This window comes from Taudactylus pleione, unplaced genomic scaffold (genome assembly GCF_031769625.1).
Source record: "Taudactylus pleione unplaced genomic scaffold, aTauple2 ptg000473l, whole genome shotgun sequence".
In the NCBI taxonomy this organism is placed as follows: Eukaryota; Metazoa; Chordata; class Amphibia; order Anura; family Myobatrachidae; genus Taudactylus; species Taudactylus pleione.
Genome location: NW_028284875.1, coordinates 6,495,176 through 6,520,549, shown reverse-complemented (window position 1 = coordinate 6,520,549; position 25,374 = coordinate 6,495,176). Strand labels below are relative to the sequence as shown.

The 25,374-nt window shown below is 33.7% G+C and overlaps 17 non-coding genes across 17 annotated transcripts; all 17 read right to left on the bottom strand.

Annotated features, from left to right (window-relative positions):
• Nucleotides 1-120: 120 nt before the first annotated feature.
• TRNAI-UAU (transfer RNA isoleucine (anticodon UAU)) lies at nt 121-213 on the bottom strand. Its single transcript is given in 2 exon segments — nt 121-156; nt 176-213. It is a non-coding gene; the product is annotated as a tRNA-Ile (tRNA).
• A 1,419-nt stretch (nt 214-1,632) lies between these two features.
• On the bottom strand, nt 1,633-1,725 carry TRNAI-UAU (transfer RNA isoleucine (anticodon UAU)). Its single transcript is given in 2 exon segments — nt 1,633-1,668; nt 1,688-1,725. It is a non-coding gene; the product is annotated as a tRNA-Ile (tRNA).
• Nucleotides 1,726-3,144: 1,419 nt separating this feature from the next.
• TRNAI-UAU (transfer RNA isoleucine (anticodon UAU)) lies at nt 3,145-3,237 on the bottom strand. The gene is given in 2 exon segments: nt 3,145-3,180; nt 3,200-3,237. It is a non-coding gene; the product is annotated as a tRNA-Ile (tRNA).
• Nucleotides 3,238-4,656: 1,419 nt separating this feature from the next.
• TRNAI-UAU (transfer RNA isoleucine (anticodon UAU)) lies at nt 4,657-4,749 on the bottom strand. The gene is given in 2 exon segments: nt 4,657-4,692; nt 4,712-4,749. It is a non-coding gene; the product is annotated as a tRNA-Ile (tRNA).
• A 1,419-nt stretch (nt 4,750-6,168) lies between these two features.
• TRNAI-UAU (transfer RNA isoleucine (anticodon UAU)) lies at nt 6,169-6,261 on the bottom strand. Its single transcript is given in 2 exon segments — nt 6,169-6,204; nt 6,224-6,261. It is a non-coding gene; the product is annotated as a tRNA-Ile (tRNA).
• Nucleotides 6,262-7,680: 1,419 nt separating this feature from the next.
• On the bottom strand, nt 7,681-7,773 carry TRNAI-UAU (transfer RNA isoleucine (anticodon UAU)). Its single transcript is given in 2 exon segments — nt 7,681-7,716; nt 7,736-7,773. It is a non-coding gene; the product is annotated as a tRNA-Ile (tRNA).
• A 1,418-nt stretch (nt 7,774-9,191) lies between these two features.
• TRNAI-UAU (transfer RNA isoleucine (anticodon UAU)) lies at nt 9,192-9,284 on the bottom strand. Its single transcript is given in 2 exon segments — nt 9,192-9,227; nt 9,247-9,284. It is a non-coding gene; the product is annotated as a tRNA-Ile (tRNA).
• Nucleotides 9,285-10,703: 1,419 nt separating this feature from the next.
• TRNAI-UAU (transfer RNA isoleucine (anticodon UAU)) lies at nt 10,704-10,796 on the bottom strand. Its single transcript is given in 2 exon segments — nt 10,704-10,739; nt 10,759-10,796. It is a non-coding gene; the product is annotated as a tRNA-Ile (tRNA).
• A 1,419-nt stretch (nt 10,797-12,215) lies between these two features.
• TRNAI-UAU (transfer RNA isoleucine (anticodon UAU)) lies at nt 12,216-12,308 on the bottom strand. Its single transcript is given in 2 exon segments — nt 12,216-12,251; nt 12,271-12,308. It is a non-coding gene; the product is annotated as a tRNA-Ile (tRNA).
• A 1,419-nt stretch (nt 12,309-13,727) lies between these two features.
• Nucleotides 13,728-13,820, bottom strand: TRNAI-UAU (transfer RNA isoleucine (anticodon UAU)). Its single transcript is given in 2 exon segments — nt 13,728-13,763; nt 13,783-13,820. It is a non-coding gene; the product is annotated as a tRNA-Ile (tRNA).
• Nucleotides 13,821-15,239: 1,419 nt separating this feature from the next.
• On the bottom strand, nt 15,240-15,332 carry TRNAI-UAU (transfer RNA isoleucine (anticodon UAU)). The gene is given in 2 exon segments: nt 15,240-15,275; nt 15,295-15,332. It is a non-coding gene; the product is annotated as a tRNA-Ile (tRNA).
• A 1,419-nt stretch (nt 15,333-16,751) lies between these two features.
• Nucleotides 16,752-16,844, bottom strand: TRNAL-UAA (transfer RNA leucine (anticodon UAA)). Its single transcript is given in 2 exon segments — nt 16,752-16,787; nt 16,807-16,844. It is a non-coding gene; the product is annotated as a tRNA-Leu (tRNA).
• Nucleotides 16,845-18,263: 1,419 nt separating this feature from the next.
• Nucleotides 18,264-18,356, bottom strand: TRNAI-UAU (transfer RNA isoleucine (anticodon UAU)). Its single transcript is given in 2 exon segments — nt 18,264-18,299; nt 18,319-18,356. It is a non-coding gene; the product is annotated as a tRNA-Ile (tRNA).
• A 1,419-nt stretch (nt 18,357-19,775) lies between these two features.
• Nucleotides 19,776-19,868, bottom strand: TRNAI-UAU (transfer RNA isoleucine (anticodon UAU)). Its single transcript is given in 2 exon segments — nt 19,776-19,811; nt 19,831-19,868. It is a non-coding gene; the product is annotated as a tRNA-Ile (tRNA).
• A 1,419-nt stretch (nt 19,869-21,287) lies between these two features.
• Nucleotides 21,288-21,380, bottom strand: TRNAI-UAU (transfer RNA isoleucine (anticodon UAU)). Its single transcript is given in 2 exon segments — nt 21,288-21,323; nt 21,343-21,380. It is a non-coding gene; the product is annotated as a tRNA-Ile (tRNA).
• A 1,419-nt stretch (nt 21,381-22,799) lies between these two features.
• TRNAL-UAA (transfer RNA leucine (anticodon UAA)) lies at nt 22,800-22,892 on the bottom strand. Its single transcript is given in 2 exon segments — nt 22,800-22,835; nt 22,855-22,892. It is a non-coding gene; the product is annotated as a tRNA-Leu (tRNA).
• Nucleotides 22,893-24,311: 1,419 nt separating this feature from the next.
• Nucleotides 24,312-24,404, bottom strand: TRNAR-UCU (transfer RNA arginine (anticodon UCU)). The gene is given in 2 exon segments: nt 24,312-24,347; nt 24,367-24,404. It is a non-coding gene; the product is annotated as a tRNA-Arg (tRNA).
• Between the last annotated feature and the right edge of the window lie 970 nt (nt 24,405-25,374).

Here is a 25,374-nt window from a genome sequence, read left to right as displayed (position 1 = left end):
GATGTGTGTACTGGTACCTTAAAAACAGTCATGTTTGTGATTTTTTTCTGCCTTCATATCAGGATGTTCAGGTAGCAGATGATAATCATTAACTGATGACATTATAAAAAAAATTACATTTGCTCCAGGTGAGGCTTGAACTCACAACCTCGGCATTGCTCAACAGATACTGCCTTATAAGTACCGCGCGCTACCCGATTGCGCCACAGGAGCACATGGTCAAAGTGTATTATTTTTAGTTGAGTGATTTTAGCATCGAGTTGACTAAGTATATTAACTTGGTTTATTAATTTTAAATTAGTTACTTTTTAAATCCACTAAACTACTGCACCCAATACTAAAGTACCTAATAAAAGTAATATTCTAATCATAAGTTAATCAATTATATTGTGCATTTGTGTTATTGCCCAGTATTATGTATCCTTAGGTGTATATTGCAATGAATTCATGCCATTGCTGTACAGTTCAATATTATCAAAATTGTAAAATAATTCCTGTTTATAAATAATTTCTGTTTATTTATCTTAAATAATATTTGCTATGAATATATGTAACTTCAATGTTGCATAGGGAAAATATACACTATAATACCAAAAAGTGCAGTATCTTTAAATAAAAATAAGTTAAATCTCACTTATGCTCTATATTTAAAGGTAAACATTGTTTTTTTGGTCTGTAGCACCTAAATTGTCAGTAAAGTCAGTGTCCAAAGAAATATAAAAAGCAGAAAATTACCCTTTTGATGACTTGGATGAAAGGACTTCAAGAAACCCATCAGCAATTGCCATAGACATTGTTATTTTGTAGCCACTCTGATATTAAATTGCAATTAAAACTTAATAGGTATGTTTTGGTATATATGGATTTCATGCAATACCATTAAGACAGTCACCTGCATTGAAAAAAAGCATAACTTCTAGAATGAGAATGAGCATCAAAGGAACATGCATCCAAGATGAGACTTGAAGCCACTGTCCCAGGTGATAGCAAACTTATCCGGAAACTAATCCACAATGTCATCAGGATAAATGTCTGCTTTTAGATACAGGGCCATAATTTTGCAAGCTGAACAGTACCGGATTGTTAAGCAGATAAAAGTTTCTGGTGGAGCCATTTGTGCAGTATCAAGCAAGAATAAAGGGAACATCTCCAGTAATTATATGGATGAAATAAAGCCCAGATGAGACTTGAAACCACAATCCCTGGCTTAGGAGGCCAGTGCCTTATCCATTAGGCCAGTGGGGCTTAGTAACATCTTTGTGTGAAACTGATTTTTTCATTAGTATAATCATTAATTGTTGCGATATAGGAAAGCCGTTTATTTGTGTTCTTTGCTTTACAAATCCCAGCATGAAATGTGATTGTACTAACCAGACCTAATAGTGTGGACCCTCATGTTACATTGCAGCAAAACAGATTGATGCAACTCTTTTACCAATAAAGAGGTAGACTTTTGCATTCCATTTTGTTGACTAACTAAAGTAATGTTTACAGTGCATATGAACCAAAGCAGATGTGTGTACTGGTACCTTAAAAACAGTCATGTTTGTGATTTTTTTCTGCCTTCATATCAGGATGTTCAGGTAGCAGATGATAATCATTAACTGATGACATTATAAAAAAAATTACATTTGCTCCAGGTGAGGCTTGAACTCACAACCTCGGCAGTGCTCAACAGATACTGTCTTATAAGTACCGCGCGCTACCCGATTGCGCCACAGGAGCACATGGTCAATGTGTATTATTTTTAGTTGAGTGATTTTAGCATCGAGTTGACTAAGTATATTAACTTGGTTTATTAATTTTAAATTAGTTACTTTTTAAATCCACTAAACTACTGCACCCAATACTAAAGTACCTAATAAAAGTAATATTCTAATCATAAGTTAATCAATTATATTGTGCATTTGTGTTATTGCCCAGTATTATGTATCCTTAGGTGTATATTGCAATGAATTCATGCCATTGCTGTACAGTTCAATATTATCAAAATTGTAAAATAATTCCTGTTTATAAATAATTTCTGTTTATTTATCTTAAATAATATTTGCTATGAATATATGTAACTTCAATGTTGCATAGGGAAAATATACACTATAATACCAAAAAGTGCAGTATCTTTAAATAAAAATAAGTTAAATCTCACTTATGCTCTATATTTAAAGGTAAACATTGTTTTTTTGGTCTGTAGCACCTAAATTGTCAGTAAAGTCAGTGTCCAAAGAAATATAAAAAGCAGAAAATTACCCTTTTGATGACTTGGATGAAAGGACTTCAAGAAACCCATCAGCAATTGCCATAGACATTGTTATTTTGTAGCCACTCTGATATTAAATTGCAATTAAAACTTAATAGGTATGTTTTGGTATATATGGATTTCATGCAATACCATTAAGACAGTCACCTGCATTGAAAAAAAGCATAACTTCTAGAATGAGAATGAGCATCAAAGGAACATGCATCCAAGATGAGACTTGAAGCCACTGTCCCAGGTGATAGCAAACTTATCCGGAAACTAATCCACAATGTCATCAGGATAAATGTCTGCTTTTAGATACAGGGCCATAATTTTGCAAGCTGAACAGTACCGGATTGTTAAGCAGATAAAAGTTTCTGGTGGAGCCATTTGTGCAGTATCAAGCAAGAATAAAGGGAACATCTCCAGTAATTATATGGATGAAATAAAGCCCAGATGAGACTTGAAACCACAATCCCTGGCTTAGGAGGCCAGTGCCTTATCCATTAGGCCAGTGGGGCTTAGTAACATCTTTGTGTGAAACTGATTTTTTCATTAGTATAATCATTAATTGTTGCGATATAGGAAAGCCGTTTATTTGTGTTCTTTGCTTTACAAATCCCAGCATGAAATGTGATTGTACTAACCATACCTAATAGTGTGGACCCTCATGTTACATTGCAGCAAAACAGATTGATGCAACTCTTTTACCAATAAAGAGGTAGACTTTTGCATTCCATTTTGTTGACTAACTAAAGTAATGTTTACAGTGCATATGAACCAAAGCAGATGTGTGTACTGGTACCTTAAAAACAGTCATGTTTGTGATTTTTTTCTGCCTTCATATCAGGATGTTCAGGTAGCAGATGATAATCATTAACTGATGACATTATAAAAAAAATTACATTTGCTCCAGGTGAGGCTTGAACTCACAACCTCGGCAGTGCTCAACAGATACTGTCTTATAAGTACCGCGCGCTACCCGATTGCGCCACAGGAGCACATGGTCAAAGTGTATTATTTTTAGTTGAGTGATTTTAGCATCGAGTTGACTAAGTATATTAACTTGGTTTATTAATTTTAAATTAGTTACTTTTTAAATCCACTAAACTACTGCACCCAATACTAAAGTACCTAATAAAAGTAATATTCTAATCATAAGTTAATCAATTATATTGTGCATTTGTGTTATTGCCCAGTTTTATGTATCCTTAGGTGTATATTGCAATGAATTCATGCCATTGCTGTAGAGTTCAATATTATCAAAATTGTAAAATAATTCCTGTTTATAAATAATTCCTGTTTATTTATCTTAAATAATATTTGCTATAAATATATGTAACTTCAATGTTGCATAGGGAAAATATACACTATAATACCAAAAAGTGCAGTATCTTTAAATAAAAATAAGTTAAATCTCACTTGTGCTCTATATTTAAAGGTAAACATTGTTTTTTTGGTCTGTAGCACCTAAATTGTCAGTAAAGTCAGTGTCCAAAGAAATATAAAAAGCAGAAAATTACCCTTTTGATGACATGGATGAAAGGACTTCAAGAAACCCATCAGCAATTGCCATAGACATTGTTATTTTGTAGCCACTCTGATATTAAATTGCAATTAAAACTTAATAGGTATGTTTTGGTATATATGGATTTCATGCAATACCATTAAGACAGTCACCTGCATTGAAAAAAAGCATAACTTCTAGAATGAGAATGAGCATCAAAGGAACATGCATCCTAGATGAGACTTGAAGCCACTGTCCCAGGTGATAGCAAACTTATCCGGAAACTAATCCACAATGTCATCAGGATAAATGTCTGCTTTTAGATACAGGGCCATAATTTTGCAAGCTGAACAGTACCGGATTGTTAAGCAGATAAAAGTTTCTGGTGGAGCCATTTGTGCAGTATCAAGCAAGAATAAAGGGAACATCTCCAGTAATTACATGGATGAAATAAAGCCCAGATGAGACTTGAAACCACAATCCCTAGCTTAGGAGGCCAGTGCCTTATCCATTCGGCCAGTGGGGCTTAGTAACATCTTTGTGTGAAACTGATTTTTTCATTAGTATAATCATTAATTGTTGCGATATAGGAAAGCCGTTTATTTGTGTTCTTTGCTTTACAAATCCCAGCATGAAATGTGATTGTACTAACCAGACCTAATAGTGTGGACCCTCATGTTACATTGCAGCAAAACAGATTGATGCAACTCTTTTACCAATAAAGAGGTAGTCTTTTGCATTCCATTTTGTTGACTAACTAAAGTAATGTTTACAGTGCATATGAACCAAAGCAGATGTGTGTACTGGTACCTTAAAAACAGTCATGTTTGTGATTTTTTTCTGCCTTCATATCAGGATGTTCAGGTAGCAGATGATAATCATTAACTGATGACATTAGAAAAAAAATTACATTTGCTCCAGGTGAGGCTTGAACTCACAACCTCGGCATTGCTCAACAGATACTGCCTTATAAGTACCGCGCGCTAACCGATTGCGCCACAGGAGCACATGGTCAAAGTGTATTATTTTTAGTTGAGTGATTTTAGCATCGAGTTGACTAAGTATATTAACTTGGTTTATTAATTTTAAATTAGTTACTTTTTAAATCCACTAAACTACTGCACCCAATACTAAAGTACCTAATAAAAGTAATATTCTAATCATAAGTTAATCAATTATATTGTGCATTTGTGTTATTGCCCAGTATTATGTATCCTTAGGTGTATATTGCAATGAATTCATGCCATTGCTGTACAGTTCAATATTATCAAAATTGTAAAATAATTCCTGTTTATAAATAATTTCTGTTTATTTATCTTAAATAATATTTGCTATGAATATATGTAACTTCAATGTTGCATAGGGAAAATATACACTATAATACCAAAAAGTGCAGTATCTTTAAATAAAAATAAGTTAAATCTCACTTATGCTCTATATTTAAAGGTAAACATTGTTTTTTTGGTCTGTAGCACCTAAATTGTCAGTAAAGTCAGTGTCCAAAGAAATATAAAAAGCAGAAAATTACCCTTTTGATGACTTGGATGAAAGGACTTCAAGAAACCCATCAGCAATTGCCATAGACATTGTTATTTTGTAGCCACTCTGATATTAAATTGCAATTAAAACTTAATAGGTATGTTTTGGTATATATGGATTTCATGCAATACCATTAAGACAGTCACCTGCATTGAAAAAAAGCATAACTTCTAGAATGAGAATGAGCATCAAAGGAACATGCATCCAAGATGAGACTTGAAGCCACTGTCCCAGGTGATAGCAAACTTATCCGGAAACTAATCCACAATGTCATCAGGATAAATGTCTGCTTTTAGATACAGGGCCATAATTTTGCAAGCTGAACAGTACCGGATTGTTAAGCAGATAAAAGTTTCTGGTGGAGCCATTTGTGCAGTATCAAGCAAGAATAAAGGGAACATCTCCAGTAATTATATGGATGAAATAAAGCCCAGATGAGACTTGAAACCACAATCCCTGGCTTAGGAGGCCAGTGCCTTATCCATTAGGCCAGTGGGGCTTAGTAACATCTTTGTGTGAAACTGATTTTTTCATTAGTATAATCATTAATTGTTGCGATATAGGAAAGCCGTTTATTTGTGTTCTTTGCTTTACAAATCCCAGCATGAAATGTGATTGTACTAACCAGACCTAATAGTGTGGACCCTCATGTTACATTGCAGCAAAACAGATTGATGCAACTCTTTTACCAATAAAGAGGTAGACTTTTGCATTCCATTTTGTTGACTAACTAAAGTAATGTTTACAGTGCATATGAACCAAAGCAGATGTGTGTACTGGTACCTTAAAAACAGTCATGTTTGTGATTTTTTTCTGCCTTCATATCAGGATGTTCAGGTAGCAGATGATAATCATTAACTGATGACATTATAAAAAAAATTACATTTGCTCCAGGTGAGGCTTGAACTCACAACCTCGGCAGTGCTCAACAGATACTGTCTTATAAGTACCGCGCGCTACCCGATTGCGCCACAGGAGCACATGGTCAAAGTGTATTATTTTTAGTTGAGTGATTTTAGCATCGAGTTGACTAAGTATATTAACTTGGTTTATTAATTTTAAATTAGTTACTTTTTAAATCCACTAAACTACTGCACCCAATACTAAAGTACCTAATAAAAGTAATATTCTAATCATAAGTTAATCAATTATATTGTGCATTTGTGTTATTGCCCAGTATTATGTATCCTTAGGTGTATATTGCAATGAATTCATGCCATTGCTGTACAGTTCAATATTATCAAAATTGTAAAATAATTCCTGTTTATAAATAATTTCTGTTTATTTATCTTAAATAATATTTGCTATGAATATATGTAACTTCAATGTTGCATAGGGAAAATATACACTATAATACCAAAAAGTGCAGTATCTTTAAATAAAAATAAGTTAAATCTCACTTATGCTCTATATTTAAAGGTAAACATTGTTTTTTTGGTCTGTAGCACCTAAATTGTCAGTAAAGTCAGTGTCCAAAGAAATATAAAAAGCAGAAAATTACCCTTTTGATGACTTGGATGAAAGGACTTCAAGAAACCCATCAGCAATTGCCATAGACATTGTTATTTTGTAGCCACTCTGATATTAAATTGCAATTAAAACTTAATAGGTATGTTTTGGTATATATGGATTTCATGCAATACCATTAAGACAGTCACCTGCATTGAAAAAAAGCATAACTTCTAGAATGAGAATGAGCATCAAAGGAACATGCATCCAAGATGAGACTTGAAGCCACTGTCCCAGGTGATAGCAAACTTATCCGGAAACTAATCCACAATGTCATCAGGATAAATGTCTGCTTTTAGATACAGGGCCATAATTTTGCAAGCTGAACAGTACCGGATTGTTAAGCAGATAAAAGTTTCTGGTGGAGCCATTTGTGCAGTATCAAGCAAGAATAAAGGGAACATCTCCAGTAATTACATGGATGAAATAAAGCCCAGATGAGACTTGAAACCACAATCCCTGGCTTAGGAGGCCAGTGCCTTATCCATTAGGCCAGTGGGGCTTAGTAACATCTTTGTGTGAAACTGATTTTTTCATTAGTATAATCATTAATTGTTGCGATATAGGAAAGCCGTTTATTTGTGTTCTTTGCTTTACAAATCCCAGCATGAAATGTGATTGTACTAACCAGACCTAATAGTGTGGACCCTCATGTTACATTGCAGCAAAACAGATTGATGCAACTCTTTTACCAATAAAGAGGTAGACTTTTGCATTCCATTTTGTTGACTAACTAAAGTAATGTTTACAGTGCATATGAATTAAAGCAGATGTGTGTACTGGTACCTTAAAAACAGTCATGTTTGTGATTTTTTTCTGCCTTCATATCAGGATGTTCAGGTAGCAGATGATAATCATTAACTGATGACATTATAAAAAAAATTACATTTGCTCCAGGTGAGGCTTGAACTCACAACCTCGGCAGTGCTCAACAGATACTGTCTTATAAGTACCGCGCGCTACCCGATTGCGCCACAGGAGCAATGGTCAAAGTGTATTATTTTTAGTTGAGTGATTTTAGCATCGAGTTGACTAAGTATATTAACTTGGTTTATTAATTTTAAATTAGTTACTTTTTAAATCCACTAAACTACTGCACCCAATACTAAAGTACCTAATAAAAGTAATATTCTAATCATAAGTTAATCAATTATATTGTGCATTTGTGTTATTGCCCAGTATTATGTATCCTTAGGTGTATATTGCAATGAATTCATGCCATTGCTGTACAGTTCAATATTATCAAAATTGTAAAATAATTCCTGTTTATAAATAATTCCTGTTTATTTATCTTAAATAATATTTGCTATGAATATATGTAACTTCAATGTTGCATAGGGAAAATATACACTATAATACCAAAAAGTGCAGTATCTTTAAATAAAAATAAGTTAAATCTCACTTATGCTCTATATTTAAAGGTAAACATTGTTTTTTTGGTCTGTAGCACCTAAATTGTCAGTAAAGTCAGTGTCCAAAGAAATATAAAAAGCAGAAAATTACCCTTTTGATGACTTGGATGAAAGGACTTCAAGAAACCCATCAGCAATTGCCATAGACATTGTTATTTTGTAGCCACTCTGATATTAAATTGCAATTAAAACTTAATAGGTATGTTTTGGTATATATGGATTTCATGCAATACCATTAAGACAGTCACCTGCATTGAAAAAAAGCATAACTTCTAGAATGAGAATGAGCATCAAAGGAACATGCATCCTAGATGAGACTTGAAGCCACTGTCCCAGGTGATAGCAAACTTATCCGGAAACTAATCCACAATGTCATCAGGATAAATGTCTGCTTTTAGATACAGGGCCATAATTTTGCAAGCTGAACAGTACCGGATTGTTAAGCAGATAAAAGTTTCTGGTGGAGCCATTTGTGCAGTATCAAGCAAGAATAAAGGGAACATCTCCAGTAATTACATGGATGAAATAAAGCCCAGATGAGACTTGAAACCACAATCCCTAGCTTAGGAGGCCAGTGCCTTATCCATTCGGCCAGTGGGGCTTAGTAACATCTTTGTGTGAAACTGATTTTTTCATTAGTATAATCATTAATTGTTGCGATATAGGAAAGCCGTTTATTTGTGTTCTTTGCTTTACAAATCCCAGCATGAAATGTGATTGTACTAACCAGACCTAATAGTGTGGACCCTCATGTTACATTGCAGCAAAACAGATTGATGCAACTCTTTTACCAATAAAGAGGTAGACTTTTGCATTCCATTTTGTTGACTAACTAAAGTAATGTTTACAGTGCATATGAACCAAAGCAGATGTGTGTACTGGTACCTTAAAAACAGTCATGTTTGTGATTTTTTTCTGCCTTCATATCAGGATGTTCAGGTCGCAGATGATAATCATTAACTGATGACATTAGAAAAAAAATTACATTTGCTCCAGGTGAGGCTTGAACTCACAACCTCAGCATTGCTCAACAGATACTGTCTTATAAGTACCGCGCACTAACCGATTGCGCCACAGGAGCACATGGTCAAAGTGTATTATTTTTAGTTGAGTGATTTTAGCATCGAGTTGACTAAGTATATTAACTTGGTTTATTAATTTTAAATTAGTTACTTTTTAAATCCACTAAACTACTGCACCCAATACTAAAGTACCTAATAAAAGTAATATTCTAATCATAAGTTAATCAATTATATTGTGCATTTGTGTTATTGCCCAGTATTATGTATCCTTAGGTGTATATTGCAATGAATTCATGCCATTGCTGTACAGTTCAATATTATCAAAATTGTAAAATAATTCCTGTTTATAAATAATTTCTGTTTATTTATCTTAAATAATATTTGCTATAAATATATGTAACTTCAATTTTGCATAGGGAAAATATACACTATAATACCAAAAAGTGCAGTATCTTTAAATAAAAATAAGTTAAATCTCACTTGTGCTCTATATTTAAAGGTAAACATTGTTTTTTTGGTCTGTAGCACCTAAATTGTCAGTAAAGTCAGTGTCCAAAGAAATATAAAAAGCAGAAAATTACCCTTTTGATGACATGGATGAAAGGACTTCAAGAAACCCATCAGCAATTGCCATAGACATTGTTATTTTGTAGCCACTCTGATATTAAATTGCAATTAAAACTTAATAGGTATGTTTTGGTATATATGGATTTCATGCAATACCATTAAGACAGTCACCTGCATTGAAAAAAAGCATAACTTCTAGAATGAGAATGAGCATCAAAGGAACATGCATCCTAGATGAGACTTGAAGCCACTGTCCCAGGTGATAGCAAACTTATCCGGAAACTAATCCACAATGTCATCAGGATAAATGTCTGCTTTTAGATACAGGGCCATAATTTTGCAAGCTGAACAGTACCGGATTGTTAAGCAGATAAAAGTTTCTGGTGGAGCCATTTGTGCAGTATCAAGCAAGAATAAAGGGAACATCTCCAGTAATTATATGGATGAAATAAAGCCCAGATGAGACTTGAAACCACAATCCCTAGCTTAGGAGGCCAGTGCCTTATCCATTAGGCCAGTGGGGCTTAGTAACATCTTTGTGTGAAACTGATTTTTTCATTAGTATAATCATTAATTGTTGCGATATAGGAAAGCCGTTTATTTGTGTTCTTTGCTTTACAAATCCCAGCATGAAATGTGATTGTACTAACCAGACCTAATAGTGTGGACCCTCATGTTACATTGCAGCAAAACAGATTGATGCAACTCTTTTACCAATAAAGAGGTAGTCTTTTGCATTCCATTTTGTTGACTAACTAAAGTAATGTTTACAGTGCATATGAACCAAAGCAGATGTGTGTACTGGTACCTTAAAAACAGTCATGTTTGTGATTTTTTTCTGCCTTCATATCAGGATGTTCAGGTAGCAGATGATAATCATTAACTGATGACATTAGAAAAAAAATTACATTTGCTCCAGGTGAGGCTTGAACTCACAACCTCAGCATTGCTCAACAGATACTGTCTTATAAGTACCGCGCACTAACCGATTGCGCCACAGGAGCACATGGTCAAAGTGTATTATTTTTAGTTGAGTGATTTTAGCATCGAGTTGACTAAGTATATTAACTTGGTTTATTAATTTTAAATTAGTTACTTTTTAAATCCACTAAACTACTGCACCCAATACTAAAGTACCTAATAAAAGTAATATTCTAATCATAAGTTAATCAATTATATTGTGCATTTGTGTTATTGCCCAGTATTATGTATCCTTAGGTGTATATTGCAATGAATTCATGCCATTGCTGTACAGTTCAATATTATCAAAATTGTAAAATAATTCCTGTTTATAAATAATTTCTGTTTATTTATCTTAAATAATATTTGCTATAAATATATGTAACTTCAATGTTGCATAGGGAAAATATACACTATAATACCAAAAAGTGCAGTATCTTTAAATAAAAATAAGTTAAATCTCACTTGTGCTCTATATTTAAAGGTAAACATTGTTTTTTTGGTCTGTAGCACCTAAATTGTCAGTAAAGTCAGTGTCCAAAGAAATATAAAAAGCAGAAAATTACCCTTTTGATGACTTGGATGAAAGGACTTCAAGAAACCCATCAGCAATTGCCATAGACATTGTTATTTTGTAGCCACTCTGATATTAAATTGCAATTAAAACTTAATAGGTATGTTTTGGTATATATGGATTTCATGCAATACCATTAAGACAGTCACCTGCATTGAAAAAAAGCATAACTTCTAGAATGAGAATGAGCATCAAAGGAACATGCATCCTAGATGAGACTTGAAGCCACTGTCCCAGGTGATAGTAAACTTATCCGGAAACTAATCCACAATGTCATCAGGATAAATGTCTGCTTTTAGATACAGGGCCATAATTTTGCAAGCTGAACAGTACCGGATTGTTAAGCAGATAAAAGTTTCTGGTGGAGCCATTTGTGCAGTATCAAGCAAGAATAAAGGGAACATCTCCAGTAATTATATGGATGAAATAAAGCCCAGATGAGACTTGAAACCACAATCCCTAGCTTAGGAGGCCAGTGCCTTATCCATTAGGCCAGTGGGGCTTAGTAACATCTTTGTGTGAAACTGATTTTTTCATTAGTATAATCATTAAATGTTGCGATATAGGAAAGCCGTTTATTTGTGTTCTTTGCTTTACAAATCCCAGCATGAAATGTGATTGTACTAACCAGACCTAATAGTGTGGACCCTCATGTTACATTGCAGCAAAACAGATTGATGCAACTCTTTTACCAATAAAGAGGTAGTCTTTTGCATTCCATTTTGTTGACTAACTAAAGTAATGTTTACAGTGCATATGAACCAAAGCAGATGTGTGTACTGGTACCTTAAAAACAGTCATGTTTGTGATTTTTTTCTGCCTTCATATCAGGATGTTCAGGTAGCAGATGATAATCATTAACTGATGACATTAGAAAAAAAATTACATTTGCTCCAGGTGAGGCTTGAACTCACAACCTCGGCAGTGCTCAACAGATACTGTCTTATAAGTACCGCGCGCTAACCGATTGCGCCACAGGAGCACATGGTCAAAGTGTATTATTTTTAGTTGAGTGATTTTAGCATCGAGTTGACTAAGTATATTAACTTGGTTTATTAATTTTAAATTAGTTACTTTTTAAATCCACTAAACTACTGCACCCAATACTAAAGTACCTAATAAAAGTAATATTCTAATCATAAGTTAATCAATTATATTGTGCATTTGTGTTATTGCCCAGTTTTATGTATCCTTAGGTGTATATTGCAATGAATTCATGCCATTGCTGTAGAGTTCAATATTATCAAAATTGTAAAATAATTCCTGTTTATAAATAATTCCTGTTTATTTATCTTAAATAATATTTGCTATAAATATATGTAACTTCAATGTTGCATAGGGAAAATATACACTATAATACCAAAAAGTGCAGTATCTTTAAATAAAAATAAGTTAAATCTCACTTGTGCTCTATATTTAAAGGTAAACATTGTTTTTTTGGTCTGTAGCACCTAAATTGTCAGTAAAGTCAGTGTCCAAAGAAATATAAAAAGCAGAAAATTACCCTTTTGATGACTTGGATGAAAGGACTTCAAGAAACCCATCAGCAATTGCCATAGACATTGTTATTTTGTAGCCACTCTGATATTAAATTGCAATTAAAACTTAATAGGTATGTTTTGGTATATATGGATTTCATGCAATACCATTAAGACAGTCACCTGCATTGAAAAAAAGCATAACTTCTAGAATGAGAATGAGCATCAAAGGAACATGCATCCTAGATGAGACTTGAAGCCACTGTCCCAGGTGATAGTAAACTTATCCGGAAACTAATCCACAATGTCATCAGGATAAATGTCTGCTTTTAGATACAGGGCCATAATTTTGCAAGCTGAACAGTACCGGATTGTTAAGCAGATAAAAGTTTCTGGTGGAGCCATTTGTGCAGTATCAAGCAAGAATAAAGGGAACATCTCCAGTAATTATATGGATGAAATAAAGCCCAGATGAGACTTGAAACCACAATCCCTAGCTTAGGAGGCCAGTGCCTTATCCATTAGGCCAGTGGGGCTTAGTAACATCTTTGTGTGAAACTGATTTTTTCATTAGTATAATCATTAAATGTTGCGATATAGGAAAGCCGTTTATTTGTGTTCTTTGCTTTACAAATCCCAGCATGAAATGTGATTGTACTAACCAGACCTAATAGTGTGGACCCTCATGTTACATTGCAGCAAAACAGATTGATGCAACTCTTTTACCAATAAAGAGGTAGTCTTTTGCATTCCATTTTGTTGACTAACTAAAGTAATGTTTACAGTGCATATGAACCAAAGCAGATGTGTGTACTGGTACCTTAAAAACAGTCATGTTTGTGATTTTTTTCTGCCTTCATATCAGGATGTTCAGGTAGCAGATGATAATCATTAACTGATGACATTAGAAAAAAAATTACATTTGCTCCAGGTGAGGCTTGAACTCACAACCTCGGCAGTGCTCAACAGATACTGTCTTATAAGTACCGCGCGCTAACCGATTGCGCCACAGGAGCACATGGTCAAAGTGTATTATTTTTAGTTGAGTGATTTTAGCATCGAGTTGACTAAGTATATTAACTTGGTTTATTAATTTTAAATTAGTTACTTTTTAAATCCACTAAACTACTGCACCCAATACTAAAGTACCTAATAAAAGTAATATTCTAATCATAAGTTAATCAATTATATTGTGCATTTGTGTTATTGCCCAGTTTTATGTATCCTTAGGTGTATATTGCAATGAATTCATGCCATTGCTGTAGAGTTCAATATTATCAAAATTGTAAAATAATTCCTGTTTATAAATAATTCCTGTTTATTTATCTTAAATAATATTTGCTATAAATATATGTAACTTCAATGTTGCATAGGGAAAATATACACTATAATACCAAAAAGTGCAGTATCTTTAAATAAAAATAAGTTAAATCTCACTTGTGCTCTATATTTAAAGGTAAACATTGTTTTTTTGGTCTGTAGCACCTAAATTGTCAGTAAAGTCAGTGTCCAAAGAAATATAAAAAGCAGAAAATTACCCTTTTGATGACTTGGATGAAAGGACTTCAAGAAACCCATCAGCAATTGCCATAGACATTGTTATTTTGTAGCCACTCTGATATTAAATTGCAATTAAAACTTAATAGGTATGTTTTGGTATATATGGATTTCATGCAATACCATTAAGACAGTCACCTGCATTGAAAAAAAGCATAACTTCTAGAATGAGAATGAGCATCAAAGGAACATGCATCCTAGATGAGACTTGAAGCCACTGTCCCAGGTGATAGTAAACTTATCCGGAAACTAATCCACAATGTCATCAGGATAAATGTCTGCTTTTAGATACAGGGCCATAATTTTGCAAGCTGAACAGTACCGGATTGTTAAGCAGATAAAAGTTTCTGGTGGAGCCATTTGTGCAGTATCAAGCAAGAATAAAGGGAACATCTCCAGTAATTATATGGATGAAATAAAGCCCAGATGAGACTTGAAACCACAATCCCTAGCTTAGGAGGCCAGTGCCTTATCCATTAGGCCAGTGGGGCTTAGTAACATCTTTGTGTGAAACTGATTTTTTCATTAGTATAATCATTAAATGTTGCGATATAGGAAAGCCGTTTATTTGTGTTCTTTGCTTTACAAATCCCAGCATGAAATGTGATTGTACTAACCAGACCTAATAGTGTGGACCCTCATGTTACATTGCAGCAAAACAGATTGATGCAACTCTTTTACCAATAAAGAGGTAGTCTTTTGCATTCCATTTTGTTGACTAACTAAAGTAATGTTTACAGTGCATATGAACCAAAGCAGATGTGTGTACTGGTACCTTAAAAACAGTCATGTTTGTGATTTTTTTCTGCCTTCATATCAGGATGTTCAGGTAGCAGATGATAATCATTAACTGATGACATTAGAAAAAAAATTACATTTGCTCCAGGTGAGGCTTGAACTCACAACCTCGGCAGTGCTCAACAGATACTGTCTTATAAGTACCGCGCGCTAACCAATTGCGCCACAGGAGCACATGGTCAAAGTGTATTATTTTTAGTTGAGTGATTTTAGCATCGAGTTGACTAAGTATATTAACTTGGTTTATTAATTTTAAATTAGTTACTTTTTAAATCCACTAAACTACTGCACCCAATACTAAAGTACCTAATAAAAGTAATATTCTAATCATAAGTTAATCAATTATATTGTGCATTTGTGTTATTGCCCAGTTTTATGTATCCTTAGGTGTATATTGCAATGAATTCATGCCATTGCTGTAGAGTTCAATATTATCAAAATTGTAAAATAATTCCTGTTTATAAATAATTCCTGTTTATTTATCTTAAATAATATTTGCTATAAATATATGTAACTTCAATGTTGCATAGGGAAAATATACACTATAATACCAAAAAGTGCAGTATCTTTAAATAAAAATAAGTTAAATCTCACTTGTGCTCTATATTTAAAGGTAAACATTGTTTTTTTGGTCTGTAGCACCTAAATTGTCAGTAAAGTCAGTGTCCAAAGAAATATAAAAAGCAGAAAATTACCCTTTTGATGACATGGATGAAAGGACTTCAAGAAACCCATCAGCAATTGCCATAGACATTGTTATTTTGTAGCCACTCTGATATTAAATTGCAATTAAAACTTAATAGGTATGTTTTGGTATATATGGATTTCATGCAATACCATTAAGACAGTCACCTGCATTGAAAAAAAGCATAACTTCTAGAATGAGAATGAGCATCAAAGGAACATGCATCCAAGATGAGACTTGAAGCCACTGTCCCAGGTGATAGCAAACTTATCCGGAAACTAATCCACAATGTCATCAGGATAAATGTCTGCTTTTAGATACAGGGCCATAATTTTGCAAGCTGAACAGTACCGGATTGTTAAGCAGATAAAAGTTTCTGGTGGAGCCATTTGTGCAGTATCAAGCAAGAATAAAGGGAACATCTCCAGTAATTATATGGATGAAATAAAGCCCAGATGAGACTTGAAACCACAATCCCTGGCTTAGGAGGCCAGTGCCTTATCCATTAGGCCAGTGGGGCTTAGTAACATCTTTGTGTGAAACTGATTTTTTCATTAGTATAATCATTAATTGTTGCGATATAGGAAAGCCGTTTATTTGTGTTCTTTGCTTTACAAATCCCAGCATGAAATGTGATTGTACTAACCAGACCTAATAGTGTGGACCCTCATGTTACATTGCAGCAAAACAGATTGATGCAACTCTTTTACCAATAAAGAGGTAGTCTTTTGCATTCCATTTTGTTGACTAACTAAAGTAATGTTTACAGTGCATATGAACCAAAGCAGATGTGTGTACTGGTACCTTAAAAACAGTCTTGTTTGTGATTTTTTTCTGCCTTCATATCAGGATGTTCAGGTAGCAGATGATAATCATTAACTGATGACATTAGAAAAAAAACTACATTTGCTCCAGGTGAGGCTTGAACTCACAAACTCGGCATTGCTCAACAGATACTGTCTTTTAAGTACCGCGCGCTAACCGATTGCGCCACAGGAGCACATGGTCAAAGTGTATTATTTTTAGTTGAGTGATTTTAGCATCGAGTTGACTAAGTATATTAACTTGGTTTATTAATTTTAAATTAGTTACTTTTTAAATCCACTAAACTACTGCACCCAATACTAAAGTACCTAATAAAAGTAATATTCTAATCATAAGTTAATCAATTATATTGTGCATTTGTGTTATTGCCCAGTTTTATGTATCCTTAGGTGTATATTGCAATGAATTCATGCCATTGCTGTACAGTTCAATATTATCAAAATTGTAAAATAATTCCTGTTTATAAATAATTCCTGTTTATTTATCTTAAATAATATTTGCTATAAATATATGTAACTTCAATGTTGCATAGGGAAAATATACACTATAATACCAAAAAGTGCAGTATCTTTAAATAAAAATAAGTTAAATCTCACTTGTGCTCTATATTTAAAGGTAAACATTGTTTTTTTGGTCTGTAGCACCTAAATTGTCAGTAAAGTCAGTGTCCAAAGAAATATAAAAAGCAGAAAATTACCCTTTTGATGACATGGATGAAAGGACTTCAAGAAACCCATCAGCAATTGCCATAGACATTGTTATTTTGTAGCCACTCTGATATTAAATTGCAATTAAAACTTAATAGGTATGTTTTGGTATATATGGATTTCATGCAATACCATTAAGACAGTCACCTGCATTGAAAAAAAGCATAACTTCTAGAATGAGAATGAGCATCAAAGGAACATGCATCCAAGATGAGACTTGAAGCCACTGTCCCAGGTGATAGCAAACTTATCCGGAAACTAATCCACAATGTCATCAGGATAAATGTCTGCTTTTAGATACAGGGCCATAATTTTGCAAGCTGAACAGTACCGGATTGTTAAGCAGATAAAAGTTTCTGGTGGAGCCATTTGTGCAGTATCAAGCAAGAATAAAGGGAACATCTCCAGTAATTATATGGATGAAATAAAGCCCAGATGAGACTTGAAACCACAATCCCTAGCTTAGGAGGCCAGTGCCTTATCCATTAGGCCAGTGGGGTTTAGTAACAACTTTGTGTGAAACTGATTTTTTCATTAGTATAATCATTAATTGTTGCGATATAGGAAAGCCGTTTATTTGTGTTCTTTGCTTTACAAATCCCAGCATGAAATGTGATTGTACTAACCAGACCTAATAGTGTGGACCCTCATGTTACATTGCAGCAAAACAGATTGATGCAACTCTTTTACCAATAAAGAGGTAGTCTTTTGCATTCCATTTTGTTGACTAACTAAAGTAATGTTTACAGTGCATATGAACCAAAGCAGATGTGTGTACTGGTACCTTAAAAACAGTCATGTTTGTGATTTTTTTCTGCCTTCATATCAGGATGTTCAGGTAGCAGATGATAATCATTAACTGATGACATTAGAAAAAAAATTTCATTTGCTCCAGGTGAGGCTTGAACTCACAACCTCAGCATTGCTCAACAGATACTGTCTTATAAGTACCGCGCACTAACCGATTGCGCCACAGGAGCACATGGTCAAAGTGTATTATTTTTAGTTGAGTGATTTTAGCATCGAGTTGACTAAGTATATTAACTTGGTTTATTAATTTTAAATTAGTTACTTTTTAAATCCACTAAACTACTGCACCCAATACTAAAGTACCTAATAAAAGTAATATTCTAATCATAAGTTAATCAATTATATTGTGCATTTGTGTTATTGCCCAGTATTATGTATCCTTAGGTGTATATTGCAATGAATTCATGCCATTGCTGTACAGTTCAATATTATCAAAATTGTAAAATAATTCCTGTTTATAAATAATTTCTGTTTATTTATCTTAAATAATATTTGCTATAAATATATGTAACTTCAATGTTGCATAGGGAAAATATACACTATAATACCAAAAAGTGCAGTATCTTTAAATAAAAATAAGTTAAATCTCACTTGTGCTCTATATTTAAAGGTAAACATTGTTTTTTTGGTCTGTAGCACCTAAATTGTCAGTAAAGTCAGTGTCCAAAGAAATATAAAAAGCAGAAAATTACCCTTTTGATGACATGGATGAAAGGACTTCAAGAAACCCATCAGCAATTGCCATAGACATTGTTATTTTGTAGCCACTCTGATATTAAATTGCAATTAAAACTTAATAGGTATGTTTTGGTATATATGGATTTCATGCAATACCATTAAGACAGTCACCTGCATTGAAAAAAAGCATAACTTCTAGAATGAGAATGAGCATCAAAGGAACATGCATCCAAGATGAGACTTGAAGCCACTGTCCCAGGTGATAGCAAACTTATCCGGAAACTAATCCACAATGTCATCAGGATAAATGTCTGCTTTTAGATACAGGGCCATAATTTTGCAAGCTGAACAGTACCGGATTGTTAAGCAGATAAAAGTTTCTGGTGGAGCCATTTGTGCAGTATCAAGCAAGAATAAAGGGAACATCTCCAGTAATTATATGGATGAAATAAAGCCCAGATGAGACTTGAAACCACAATCCCTAGCTTAGGAGGCCAGTGCCTTATCCATTAGGCCAGTGGGGTTTAGTAACATCTTTGTGTGAAACTGATTTTTTCATTAGTATAATCATTAATTGTTGCGATATAGGAAAGCCGTTTATTTGTGTTCTTTGCTTTACAAATCCCAGCATGAAATGTGATTGTACTAACCAGACCTAATAGTGTGGACCCTCATGTTACATTGCAGCAAAACAGATTGATGCAACTCTTTTACCAATAAAGAGGTAGTCTTTTGCATTCCATTTTGTTGACTAACTAAAGTAATGTTTACAGTGCATATGAACCAAAGCAGATGTGTGTACTGGTACCTTAAAAACAGTCATGTTTGTGATTTTTTACTGCCTTCATATCAGGATGTTCAGGTAGCAGATGATAATCATTAACTGATGACATTAGAAAAAAAATTTCATTTGCTCCAGGTGAGGCTTGAACTCACAACCTCAGCATTGCTCAACAGATCCTGTCTTATAAGTACCGCGCACTAACCGATTGCGCCACAGGAGCACATGGTCAAAGTGTATTATTTTTAGTTGAGTGATTTTAGCATCGAGTTGACTAAGTATATTAACTTGGTTTATTAATTTTAAATTAGTTACTTTTTAAATCCACTAAACTACTGCACCCAATACTAAAGTACCTAATAAAAGTAATATTCTAATCATAAGTTAATCAATTATATTGTGCATTTGTGTTATTGCCCAGTATTATGTATCCTTAGGTGTATATTGCAATGAATTCATGCCATTGCTGTACAGTTCAATATTATCAAAATTGTAAAATAATTCCTGTTTATAAATAATTTCTGTTTATTTATCTTAAATAATATTTGCTATAAATATATGTAACTTCAATGTTGCATAGGGAAAATATACACTATAATACCAAAAAGTGCAGTATCTTTAAATAAAAATAAGTTAAATCTCACTTGTGCTCTATATTTAAAGGTAAAGATTGTTTTTTTGGTCTGTAGCACCTAAATTGTCAGTAAAGTCAGTGTCCAAAGAAATATAAAAAGCAGAAAATTACCCTTTTGATGACTTGGATGAAAGGACTTCAAGAAACCCATCAGCAATTGCCATAGACATTGTTATTTTGTAGCCACTCTGATATTAAATTGCAATTAAAACTTAATAGGTATGTTTTGGTATATATGGATTTCATGCAATACCATTAAGACAGTCACCTGCATTGAAAAAAAGCATAACTTCTAGAATGAGAATGAGCATCAAAGGAACATGCATCCTAGATGAGACTTGAAGCCACTGTCCCAGGTGATAGCAAACTTATCCGGAAACTAATCCACAATGTCATCAGGATAAATGTCTGCTTTTAGATACAGGGCCATAATTTTGCAAGCTGAACAGTACCGGATTGTTAAGCAGATAAAAGTTTCTGGTGGAGCCATTTGTGCAGTATCAAGCAAGAATAAAGGGAACATCTCCAGTAATTATATGGATGAAATAAAGCCCAGATGAGACTTGAAACCACAATCCCTAGCTTAGGAGGACAGTGACTTATCCATTAGGCCAGTGGGGCTTAGTAACATCTTTGTGTGAAACTGATTTTTTCATTAGTATAATCATTAATTGTTGCGATATAGGAAAGCCGTTTATTTGTGTTCTTTGCTTTACAAATCCCAGCATGAAATGTGATTGTACTAACCAGACCTAATAGTGTGGACCCTCATGTTACATTGCAGCAAAACAGATTGATGCAACTCTTTTACCAATAAAGAGGTAGTCTTTTGCATTCCATTTTGTTGACTAACTAAAGTAATGTTTACAGTGCATATGAACCAAAGCAGATGTGTGTACTGGTACCTTAAAAACAGTCATGTTTGTGATTTTTTTCTGCCTTCATATCAGGATGTTCAGGTAGCAGATGATAATCATTAACTGATGACATTAGAAAAAAAATTACATTTGCTCCAGGTGAGGCTTGAACTCACAACCTCGGCAGTGCTCAACAGATACTGTCTTATAAGTACCGCGCGCTAACCGATTGCGCCACAGGAGCACATGGTCAAAGTGTATTATTTTTAGTTGAGCGATTTTAGCATCGAGTTGACTAAGTATATTAACTTGGTTTATTAATTTTAAATTAGTTACTTTTTAAATCCACTAAACTACTGCACCCAATACTAAAGTACCTAATAAAAGTAATATTCTAATCATAAGTTAATCAATTATATTGTGCATTTGTGTTATTGCCCAGTTTTATGTATCCTTAGGTGTATATTGCAATGAATTCATGCCATTGCTGTAGAGTTCAATATTATCAAAATTGTAAAATAATTCCTGTTTATAAATAATTCCTGTTTATTTATCTTAAATAATATTTGCTATAAATATATGTAACTTCAATGTTGCATAGGGAAAATATACACTATAATACCAAAAAGTGCAGTATCTTTAAATAAAAATAAGTTAAATCTCACTTGTGCTCTATATTTAAAGGTAAACATTGTTTTTTTGGTCTGTAGCACCTAAATTGTCAGTAAAGTCAGTGTCCAAAGAAATATAAAAAGCAGAAAATTACCCTTTTGATGACATGGATGAAAGGACTTCAAGAAACCCATCAGCAATTGCCATAGACATTGTTATTTTGTAGCCACTCTGATATTAAATTGCAATTAAAACTTAATAGGTATGTTTTGGTATATATGGATTTCATGCAATACCATTAAGACAGTCACCTGCATTGAAAAAAAGCATAACTTCTAGAATGAGAATGAGCATCAAAGGAACATGCATCCTAGATGAGACTTGAAGCCACTGTCCCAGGTGATAGCAAACTTATCCGGAAACTAATCCACAATGTCATCAGGATAAATGTCTGCTTTTAGATACAGGGCCATAATTTTGCAAGCTGAACAGTACCGGATTGTTAAGCAGATAAAAGTTTCTGGTGGAGCCATTTGTGCAGTATCAAGCAAGAATAAAGGGAACATCTCCAGTAATTACATGGATGAAATAAAGCCCAGATGAGACTTGAAACCACAATCCCTAGCTTAGGAGGCCAGTGCCTTATCCATTCGGCCAGTGGGGCTTAGTAACATCTTTGTGTGAAACTGATTTTTTCATTAGTATAATCATTAATTGTTGCGATATAGGAAAGCCGTTTATTTGTGTTCTTTGCTTTACAAATCCCAGCATGAAATGTGATTGTACTAACCAGACCTAATAGTGTGGACCCTCATGTTACATTGCAGCAAAACAGATTGATGCAACTCTTTTACCAATAAAGAGGTAGTCTTTTGCATTCCATTTTGTTGACTAACTAAAGTAATGTTTACAGTGCATATGAACCAAAGCAGATGTGTGTACTGGTACCTTAAAAACAGTCATGTTTGTGATTTTTTTCTGCCTTCATATCAGGATGTTCAGGTAGCAGATGATAATCATTAACTGATGACATTAGAAAAAAAACTACATTTGCTCCAGGTGAGGCTTGAACTCACAACCTCGGCATTGCTCAACAGATACTGTCTTTTAAGTACCGCGCGCTAACCGATTGCGCCACAGGAGCACATGGTCAAAGTGTATTATTTTTAGTTGAGTGATTTTAGCATCGAGTTGACTAAGTATATTAACTTGGTTTATTAATTTTAAATTAGTTACTTTTTAAATCCACTAAACTACTGCACCCAATACTAAAGTACCTAATAAAAGTAATATTCTAATCATAAGTTAATCAATTATATTGTGCATTTGTGTTATTGCCCAGTATTATGTATCCTTAGGTGTATATTGCAATGAATTCATGCCATTGCTGTACAGTTCAATATTATCAAAATTGTAAAATAATTCCTGTTTATAAATAATTTCTGTTTATTTATCTTAAATAATATTTGCTATAAATATATGTAACTTCAATGTTGCATAGGGAAAATATACACTATAATACCAAAAAGTGCAGTATCTTTAAATAAAAATAAGTTAAATCTCACTTGTGCTCTATATTTAAAGGTAAACATTGTTTTTTTGGTCTGTAGCACCTAAATTGTCAGTAAAGTCAGTGTCCAAAGAAATATAAAAAGCAGAAAATTACCCTTTTGATGACTTGGATGAAAGGACTTCAAGAAACCCATCAGCAATTGCCATAGACATTGTTATTTTGTAGCCACTCTGATATTAAATTGCAATTAAAACTTAATAGGTATGTTTTGGTATATATGGATTTCATGCAATACCATTAAGACAGTCACCTGCATTGAAAAAAAGCATAACTTCTAGAATAAGAATGAGCATCAAAGGAACATGCATCCTAGATGAGACTTGAAGCCACTGTCCCAGGTGATAGCAAACTTATCCGGAAACTAATCCACAATGTCATCAGGATAAATGTCTGCTTTTAGATACAGGGCCATAATTTTGCAAGCTGAACAGTACCGGATTGTTAAGCAGATAAAAGTTTCTGGTGGAGCCATTTGTGCAGTATCAAGCAAGAATAAAGGGAACATCTCCAGTAATTACATGGATGAAATAAAGCCCAGATGAGACTTGAAACCACAATCCCTAGCTTAGGAGGCCAGTGCCTTATCCATTCGGCCAGTGGGGCTTAGTAACATCTTTGTGTGAAACTGATTTTTTCATTAGTATAATCATTAATTGTTGCGATATAGGAAAGCCGTTTATTTGTGTTCTTTGCTTTACAAATCCCAGCATGAAATGTGATTGTACTAACCAGACCTAATAGTGTGGACCCTCATGTTACATTGCAGCAAAACAGATTGATGCAACTCTTTTACCAATAAAGAGGTAGTCTTTTGCATTCCATTTTGTTGACTAACTAAAGTAATGTTTACAGTGCATATGAACCAAAGCAGATGTGTGTACTGGTACCTTAAAAACAGTCATGTTTGTGATTTTTTTCTGCCTTCATATCAGGATGTTCAGGTAGCAGATGATAATCATTAACTGATGACATTAGAAAAAAAATTACATTTGCTCCAGGTGAGGCTTGAACTCACAACCTCGGCATTGCTCAACAGATACTGTCTTAGAAGTACCGCGCGCTAACCGATTGCGCCACAGGAGCACATGGTCAAAGTATATTATTTTTTGTTGAGTGATTTTAGCATCGAGTTGACTAAGTATATTAACTTGGTTTATTAATTTTAAATTAGTTACTTTTTAAATCCACTAAACTACTGCACCCAATACTAAAGTACCTAATAAAAGTAATATTCTAATCATAAGTTAATCAATTATATTGTGCATTTGTGTTATTGCCCAGTTTTATGTATCCTTAGGTGTATATTGCAATGAATTCATGCCATTGCTGTACAGTTCAATATTATCAAAATTGTAAAATAATTCCTGTTTATAAATAATTCCTGTTTATTTATCTTAAATAATATTTGCTATAAATATATGTAACTTCAATGTTGCATAGGGAAAATATACACTATAATACCAAAAAGTGCAGTATCTTTAAATAAAAATAAGTTAAATCTCACTTGTGCTCTATATTTAAAGGTAAACATTGTTTTTTTGGTCTGTAGCACCTAAATTGTCAGTAAAGTCAGTGTCCAAAGAAATATAAAAAGCAGAAAATTACCCTTTTGATGACATGGATGAAAGGACTTCAAGAAACCCATCAGCAATTGCCATAGACATTGTTATTTTGTAGCCACTCTGATATTAAATTGCAATTAAAACTTAATAGGTATGTTTTGGTATATATGGATTTCATGCAATACCATTAAGACAGTCACCTGCATTGAAAAAAAGCATAACTTCTAGAATGAGAATGAGCATCAAAGGAACATGCATCCTAGATGAGACTTGAAGCCACTGTCCCAGGTGATAGCAAACTTATCCGGAAACTAATCCACAATGTCATCAGGATAAATGTCTGCTTTTAGATACAGGGCCATAATTTTGCAAGCTGAACAGTACCGGATTGTTAAGCAGATAAAAGTTTCTGGTGGAGCCATTTGTGCAGTATCAAGCAAGAATAAAGGGAACATCTCCAGAAATTATATGGATGAAATAAAGCCCAGATG